Consider the following 9,749-nt stretch of genomic DNA (forward strand, 5'->3'; position numbering starts at 1 on the left):
ATTTTATTATTTTCTCTGTTTTTAAATTATGAAATTACACTTCCTTTTATTTCGTATTCATTTTTCTCTTTCCGAATGATTTTTTCAAAAGAAAGGCCCACAATTTAGTATATGCCCCAGTTTGTTGAAGAGTCCCCTTTGTTTTCGTGCTTTCTGCTTTTTAGATCATCCAGGACATGCAAGGCAGTAACAGTAGTGACTTTTAAAGAAAAAACAAAAGAATCGGTATAGTGGTGCACTGCACTTTTTAATAATTTAGAGAATTTTAGCCTTTCACTGAAAGACAGGGCGGCAATAATGGAGCGTGCAACGTTGACGATAGAGTATAAAGGGTCACCATGGAATTTTATTTTATATGTTCATTTGGCAACGGACGCCACTTATGCCGTCATCCCCATCGAACCAGCATAATAAGGTATAGCAGAGTACATGAAATAGTAAATACTTATATTATTTTGTGTGTATTTGTTTCGACATGCCAAAGGTCATACACTATACAACAGTAGAATGTAACCTAGAAGGAATATTTGATTAACAATTAAGAAATAGTAACAAAGCACCGATAACTAGTTAATCTAGTAGGTTGAGACACTAGGTCCCTTAAGTAAGGTTAGTGGTTCGAATCATGACGTTTGCTAATGTAGTAAATTGGGTTTGGAGGGTCGCACTCGTCTCTGCAGTATCTAATCTTGATTAATCAGTCAATAGATCGGATATCAGTGATTAATTAAAAAAAATAGTAACAAAGCAATTTGCATATACATATATGTAAAACAAACAAAAGTTAGCTTTTGTTTATAATTTCGGTAGTGTTGCTGTTTGAATTTCCCTCGTTTTGGGATTATGTTTGTTGGCTCGGATGTTTGTGAGGTGCGGTTAAGTTCTGATTTTTGATTGTGTCCAAGTGTAAACTTGACAATGGCAAGATGTATTCTTTTTCCTTCATTTAGGTCTCGTTTTGGGATTGTGTTTGTTGGCTCGGATGTTTGTGAGGTGTGGTTAAGTTCTGATTTTTGATTGTGTGTCCAAGTGTAAACTTGACAATGGCAAGATGTATTCTTTTTCCTTCATTTAGGTCTCGTTTTGGGATTGTGTTTGTTGGCTCGGATGTTTGTGAGGTATGGTTAAGTTCTGATTTTTGATTGTGTGTCCAAGTGTAAACTTGACAATGGCAAGATGTATCTTTTTCCTTCATTTAGGTCTCGTTTTGGGATTGTGTTTGTTGGCTCGGATGTTTGTGAGGTGTGGTTAAGTTCTGATTTTTGATTGTGTGTCCAAATGTAAACTTGACAATGGCAAGATGTATTCTTTTTCCTTCATTTAGGTCTCGTTTTGGGATTGTGTTTGTTGGCTCGGATGTTTGTGAGGTGTGGTTAAGTTCTGATTTTTGATTGTGTGTCCAAGTGTAAACTTGACAATGGCATGATGTATTCTTTTTCCTCCATTTAAGTCTAGGGAGATTTTTTAAAAGACTATTACCGTTGTCGTCTTGTATGTAATCTTCGTCAATAACATACGAAATCCCTTTTAAAAAATAAAAGTAAACACAATATATGGAAGATCTTCCTATATGGACTATAGAGAGTGGCTTAATCGGAAAAGTGCCCGACAACTAAGTGGAGGCAAATGTAAATTGTTCGGCGTTGCGTTGCTGTGAGAAAGCAATGAAGATTGAGAGCAAAAGAATAGCAGGGTAAATTTATGGTTCTTTATCATAAATAACTAAAAGTTCAAAACATTGTAGTCTTCAACTACGTTAATTTCTCGATTTCTCTGATTATATTTTCTTTATGATCTGCATCATACTTTTGTTTATATTTTACAATTTGTAGCACTCAATTTAATATATTTTTCTTACAATAATAATATATTTTTCTTATATTCTTAGATTTCAATGTAGTCTTTGTATTAATGTTATAACTCTTTTTTTTAATTCTTCCACGAACAACGAGACATTCTCTCTCAGAGTTGGATCCAACCATGAGATGATTCTTCTTATCATGCAATGTTAAAGAGTTAGAAATTTCATCAATCGTGAGAGATTCACGATTATAGAAAATTATATTTCTAAAGGTCGAATAAGATGAAGGTAACGAATAAAACATAATTAATTATATTCCTCTTATCATACTTAATATTCATGGCCTTAAATTTGAGATAAATTCTTGGAAGACGATTTCTTCAAATGCAATTTGCTATTTAGGGCTTTCGACATGCACAATTGCTCCAATTTCAACCACAATGTAGCGATGGTCTCCTCCTTTAATATGACTTATAGAATTTCATTTAAAAGATACAAATGTAACTACAAGTATGCAATAAGACTTTTGATCCTTATGCTAATTTTCTTCAAGTGTCAACGTTGAAGGTAACTTATCTAACTCTAGTAGGATATCATCCAAATTCATCTGTACTAGAAGTGTTGTATATTCACCAGTCATAATATAATTTGGTGTTGCGATCTAACAACATGATTTCATACTTGAAGATGTCATTATCATTATCAAGACAAGCAACTCGTATATCATGAACACCAATTTATTATAATAAACATCTATAATGACAGTAGATACGATCAAAATAAAAGAGAAAAAAACAACTCAAAATTTAAGTGAAAAATTCAAATGAAAAAAAAATCACGAACATAGAAGAAATTTCAGTAATGAGTAAAAAGAGAATACAAGAGAATTTGTGATTTATCGTATGGCTCGACTTGAATTTTAATCCTAACCATTAATATCTATTTATATGAATAGTTACTTAATTATATATGAAATTTATATTACAAAAAATCTACTAAAACTTAATTTCTTAATTATTATTTTTAGTCAATATTTAATATTAGAAGTATAGTTCAATACAGAATGAACAAAATTCCAATCACCAAAACTCTAAAAAAATGTACTCGTATCAATATGAAAAACTTACAATATGACCTATTTGATGAAAAATAAAATGAGACGAAAAAAAATAGAAATTGCATAATTCTTTGTAGGTACTTCAACTTCAGTTTCCTATAAATTTTGAAGGTGGAGCTAGAAACCGGAGTTAACCCAATATGTTAAAGCAGGCCCTGAAGTAAGAGTATCCGAAAAGGCCTGCCCATTTGTCCAAAGACAAGTACCAAGGTAAAGTTGCAACATTGTCACTTCACTGCCGAAAGACGCCTCTACTTTTTATCTTATTGGCAATTGACCCTTCATCTTTAGCTTTTTTAATGTAAAGTCTGCATCCAAATAACACCTTCAAGCCTTGAACTGGTTTACTGTTGACGTTTTCTTTAATTGGATTGTTTTGTCATTTTTAAGGGATTTTAATTAAGAATTTCTAGTGCAATCGAACTTGGGGGTATATGGTGCTGCAGGTTGCTTAGCTCATCCTCAGGCAGCTGCAGATAGAATACATCTGATTGTTCAATGTACCATATGTCTGAACTCAAAAAGTTTTCCAGCCCGTGTTTAGGCTACGAAAAGCTAAGACCCTAAATGTGAATGATTGTCTCGATTAATGTTGGTTAGAGATCTAAAGTCTATGTCTATGCTAATCATGCATCCCACGGAACAGTTAATCCCTGACAGTTTACAATGCAGCTACCCCCAATTATGGCCAACGCTGACCAGAAGCACCATCCTACAGGCTGATAATTCAGGCCTGATTCACATGTGCCTCCAGGAAACTTTTTTTCTAGGCGGGTAAAAGTTGGTTCAAACCGACTTAACCGATAGGATTCGATCAAATTTGGTTCTGTTTAATGGACTTAACCAACTCCTAACATATATAATTTTGGCCTGATGATGCAAAGAGTCGGCAATCTAACATATGAGTGCTGCTGATACACCAAACTTTTGGTTACTTTTAATTCTATTTCCTGCTGGCGTCTTTTATTCTCATCCTTTTAAACCACCAATTCATTTAGTTCAATGGAAGAATTGTAGTTTTACCACCGAAAAGTTGGATGCAAATGGAAAAGAAGAGGACGAGGTTGAGTTGAAGTTTAATGTTAAGGGCCAGGTTGATTTTAATGAAAGAAAGGACAATTCAACTTTTGACAAGTTCAAACAATGTGTTTAGTTTCATCATACTTATGGTCGGTTCCTTACTACTTGGGGAATAGAAGATAATCGTCGTGAAAAAAAAAATAGTTACGACCTTGTTATACCTTTGGAGACGTACGGTCTCCGAAAACCTTTCCATCTATTAGAATCTCTTACTAGTTTTTCTATGGTCAATTATTGTGCATAGACAAGATTTTTAATAGATAAACTCTCTGATAATCTCACGTGACGCGTCAAATAAAATTCAAGTTTGATTATTAGGTTTACCTAGTCTGTCGATCTACAAATAGTTATGATACCCTATAACTGACACACGAACTAAAACCCAATTTGATTTTAATGAAAGACAAGACAATTTAACTTTTGACGAGTTCAAACAATGTGTCTAGTTTCACCATACATATGGTTGGTTGGTTCCTTACAACTTGGGAAGTAGAAGATAATCGTCGCGGAGAAAAGTGTTAGGACCTGAAAGTGAGGCCAATTAAAATGAAAAGATTGCTGATAATAAAGTTAGATGAAGGAAGGTCTCCAACATTGATTGATGATCCAAAGATCAAAATCAACACGTAGGTAAGTCGATTTGATCATGACCATAGAGTGGTGGGTCGCTTCTTCCCTAGGCGTAGCTGGCTGTATTAACTGCATGTCAGCACGGATTATTGATGATAGGATATAAACTACTAATCCACGTTTTAAGTATCGTAATACTGCCGGTCATTTAATTACTCAATTTCACTTCCCAGTCATCTATATATAAGCTGTATGATCTATCGTTCTGGGTACCCTTTCTCATTGCATGTCAACGATGAGTGCCTTCAGGATTTCCATTTTCCTGCTTCTTGGTGTTTTCCTTATTTGCGGTCGTATTGATGCTAGGAAGCTAGCTGCGGGTGAAAAGGAAGTGCATGCAGCTGGTGACAATAAATCTTTCTTTCCTTATATCCCTGTTTATGGTGGATTTGGTTGGCCTGGTGCCGGTGGCGGATTAGGTGGAGGAGGTGGGGGTGGAGGCGGAGGTGGGGGGGTGGCAATGGGGGAGCTGGATTTGGTTTTGGGGGTGGTGTTGGAGGTGGGATTGGGTCTGGAAATGGGGGACTTGGTGGTGGAGGCGGTGGGGTGGGGGTGGTGGTGGGGGCTCACATAGTGGTGGGTTTGGCGGAGGATATGGTGCAGGATTTGGAGGTGGAATCGGAAGCGGGAGGGTTACCGTGAGTTTGTGAAACAAATTGTACGTTGCTTGGGATTGAAGTAACTTCATCCTATATGTTGTATGGTAATATCAATTTAGGTTTGCTTTACTTGTCGACTAGTTGGCTCCCTTCTACATATGTTAACTGTAATCTGTAAGCCTAAAAGTGAATAATGGGGAGTCAAGTTGCAGGTAACTAGTTACCTAAATTATGTTAATAACATATTGCTGCTCATGTCGGACCAATCTTCTTTTGAAACATATTACGTAACTAAAAATAATATTTTTTATTGGAAGGCATGCAATACAGTTCCCGAAACTATATTAGTGAAGTTGCATGTAATAAAGTTCTTTAAATTAGTGTATTGTTTGATTATATAAGTACTGATTTAGACGAGGTTTGTAATAGTTTCAACCGATTTATCTACGAATTTTACTCTTAATTATCTGTCTAATCGATGAGAAATTATTTCACGGACTTTGCTCACCACCTCATCTATGATTCATATCGAATGAAATGAATACACATCACATTTATTTTTCACATCATCTTTATAAATTATACTTTTCAAAACATCGTCTTGTTTTTTTCTTATCATCTTCTTTTCTAATCTTCAAACGTTAAATCTCTATATTTTTTCTTTCTTTTTTAATTTTATCATTGTAATCGAGATTTAAAATCAATAAAAAAAATAAAGTTTTTTTCGAAGTGATTATCTTTTAACTTGTATTTTCATATTTTTCAATTTTTTGCCACTAATAGTGCAGAGAGGACCAGATTTTGGTGGGGTTCCGAATCTGAAGTTCACTTTCATTCAACTTCAGCAGAATCCTCCAAGAGGGCTATACTTAGTGAACTCAACAGAGAAAAAGATCATGGTGATGACTGATGGAAAAGATAGGAATGAATCAGAGCATAACACTGAAGCTTTTCTTCTTTCCTTTCCAATTTGTATATTAAAAAAATAAAATTTAATCCGGGAGAGAGAGAGAGATCTAGATTCAGTTAAAAGTTTGGATCTTCTGGTCAAAAGCAAGCGAGACGAAAATGATTTTTTCTTGTTTGCGATTAACAGTCTTATACTTTTATTTTAGTTTTTAATGCTCTTTTATTGGTTAAGAGAAATTTAAAAACCTAAAAAGATATGATAAGACATAATCAATTTGAAAGAATTTTCAATTTTTTTTTTGATTTTAAATCTCTATTATAATGGTAAATTAAAGAAATAGCATGGCAAAACATGAGATTTGAAAAAGAAGATGACGGTATAAAGAAGAAGGCGATGATTTAGAAAGTTTAATTTATATGGAAAATAATGATGTGTATTCATTTAATTGGATAAGGACCATAGATAATGTGATGAATAAGGTTCATGAAATAATTTCTCCTAATCTATTGATGTTTCGTGATCTGAAGAACACAGTATATAATAAGTTCTCGATAGACTAGAATTTAAGACATGATAAAGCAATGAACTACAACATGCCCTGTCAGTTAACAGAAAAACGGGAGATTAGTATTAATTGCAGAGGTTCAGGTTTATGAAAGAACAAACACAATAACAGGAAACAATGCGAAATATGTTGGAGCTGAGCACTGAAGTATCAGATTGATCTTAGGATGGCTTGTAATATTTTGTTGGTACAAATGGCATTTTTGTGACAACTCCATCATAGGCCTTTCCTCTACCAAAATCTTAGCTTTGGTGCCTGCCTTGTGTAACCCAGATTTCACGTATCCCATTGCTATGTTCTTCTTCAGGCAGGGGCTAAATCCTCCACTGGTGATTTCACCAATGTTGTTCCCTTTCTCGTCTTGAATCTCACTGTGGGATCGAGGAGGTGGTCCGGATGAGGTGAAGCCGACACACCTGATAGAGGGACCCTCTTCGAGTTGTTTAAGGATGACCTCAGCTCATTGGAATCCGCCTTCTGCTCTCCTCCTTTTCCCAATGGCCCAAGTCAGTCCAGCCTCCACTGGTGTTATGGTGTTGTTCCATGTCATTACCATATAGACACAGCCCAGCTTCGAGTCGGAGACTGTTTCGAGCTCCAAGACCCGTCAACCTAACCTTCCCTTCAGATTTCTCAAAGATTGCTTTAGAAAGATCCAAAGGGTTTTCCGAAGGAGCTGAGATCTCAATTCCATCCTCACCAGTGTACCTGCTTGATAGATTAAAGAGACAACTCATCAGTTAACCTCCATTGCCATCTTAATAAGTGATGGCATCACCATGCCAACCAAATTACTACTCCTTGAATAGCAAGAAGAAACAAGTACGGACGGTTACCCGGTTCGAGTGAGAAAGCATGTTGCACCATTAATATCCAATATGCGGAATTTTCCAAAATATAGCTTACTCGGATCATCCTTGTCAGTTGTGAAGAACTGGGGCAGCAAGAGGACCCTGAGAAAGAGAAGAAAAATGTTTTAATATCTTCGAATTCAGTCAAATTGCACCTTTTAAAGACAATCCACCATCATTGATATAACAAAAGACTGCTTCTACGTATAGCGAGCGGACAAAGTACAAATAGACGTATAAGAGCTGAACACGAACTTAGTTTGATTGCCACAGGCAATTCATGATCTCAGTAACCTGCAAACTGCAAGCAGACCAAGCTGTTCATATGAATAAAAGAAAACATTTGATAAAGGAGAAACGCCCGCAAAATATGCTAAATAAAGAAGCAAAAGTATGCATGTTTGACTCAAATCAATATCGAGGATGCAAAATAATGAATCTATAAAGAGAATCAAACATGGAGACATACTATTAGAAGAGTCTAGTATCTAACCTGGAGAAAAGGAAGTTCCATGAGACGTCGCCACCTTTGGACTTGAATGCCTTCATATGCTCTTCGATGTGTGCCAGATCTTTATCCCTACAGCCTGCATTTACAACCAGGTATAAGTGATCCTTTCTCATTTGTAAAGACAGTTAGTGTTCCCGTTCCAGGGGTAAGTCCGGCAACATCAGCAATGACGAGATTTTCGAGGAAAGGAACACAGTCCTTTCCCTTAAGGCTAAGCCCACACATATGGGATATACATCAAAGAGTTCACCATTCTGCCTGCAATTAACTGTAGAGTCCATGATCGAGCCCTTGTACTGAATTGGCATGCTCCATCCAGCAAATGGGACCATCTTCCCACAATTAGCAACATGGAAGTCATAAAGTACAGTCTTTCTCAGATCAGCCTCTGAAGCAAAGAACCATCGTGCTACAGCCTTCTTGTCAGCTTGAGCAAGATGGCGTGTAACCGATTGCCCGAGATGCCAAAGACTTCCCCTCATCTTCTAAGGTTGAAATATCTGAAGAAAAGTAATCTTCCAGAAAAAAGCAGTAACACAATCTTGTAATACTAGGACTAGCATTCACATCTCACTTTAGAAATTAGATAGTTGAAGATAGAATAGGTAATGCTCAGCCATGTGTCAAAATGGAACAACTAGCAGGTAGCAGCAGGCAAAAGCAGTGTCAAATGAAACCCATTTTGGAACATTCTAACTGAAAGGGGAAACTGATTTTTACAGCATTCTGCCATGTTCAACTAAAAAGGTTGTCAAAATCCGAAAGAACAAAAACATGATTAATATGCAGTGCAAACAGAATGGAACCATGCTATAATTCAATTGAAATGCTTACTGTCTTCAAAATCACACAAGCAATCCAATGAATCTGTTCGACGTGAACATTTACAACACAACACCGTATTACCAATCAAATATCAAATGGATTTCTTCGCAGACATGAAAAATAATAATGAACCATGTTTTAAAGACATGAAACTGTCAATGCAATAAAAAATGGCAAGAGAATGGAAAAGGCTTACAAAGAACCCTTCTTTGCGTTATTCTTCTTCAAAAGTCACAGAGAGCACAAAGACCATTGCTCTGCTTAGAGATAAAAAGAGGATAGCCTTTTATATTTTCAAAAAACCTTAAATATTGGTAGTGTTAAAGAGATCGTTTCATTGGTGGAGGGTTAGTCTGCAAAATCCAGAAAGAAAAAAAAGCAAGTAGCCAACAAAACCACATCATCAACGAGTGGTGCTTATAGGACTTTGGAGCAGTGGAGATCTACTATCTATATATTTCACCACTTCCAAATCATTGTCATGTCCCACACCCGCACCACATGTGTCTACTCCCTCCATAACGGCTGTCGTGACGAGGAATCTAAATGTATGTTGCTGATTTTATCCGAGGTTAAATGTAATCGGTCTGTGATTGAACTGAGTTTAGAATCTAAATTGATCAACCATTATACAAAAATACTTTGAATATCTGAAATTTTGTCGTAAAAGTGGAGTCCTGGAACAGGGCCCCCCGGAAATCTGAAATTATTTTACAGCGAGAATATATAAGCCATATCCAGGCTATGGGAGCAACCTAAAATCAAACAGTTATTATATGGTTTCCTCATGTATCAAGTAGCAGCCTTCGAGGATCCTTTATCGATCGGGCTATGTTCATGGAGAGTGGAGACTAAAACCA

At 36.1% G+C, this 9,749-nt stretch overlaps 1 pseudogene; it reads right to left on the reverse strand.

Moving 5' to 3' along the window:
- Positions 1-6,741: 6,741 nt before the first annotated feature.
- Positions 6,742-9,188, reverse strand: LOC120190084 (annotated as a pseudogene).
- Positions 9,189-9,749: the final 561 nt, after the last annotated feature.

This window comes from Hibiscus syriacus, unplaced genomic scaffold, assembly GCF_006381635.1.
Source record: "Hibiscus syriacus cultivar Baekdansim isolate YM2019G1 unplaced genomic scaffold, ASM638163v2 tig00116962_pilon, whole genome shotgun sequence".
NCBI classification, from domain to species: Eukaryota; Viridiplantae; Streptophyta; class Magnoliopsida; order Malvales; family Malvaceae; genus Hibiscus; species Hibiscus syriacus.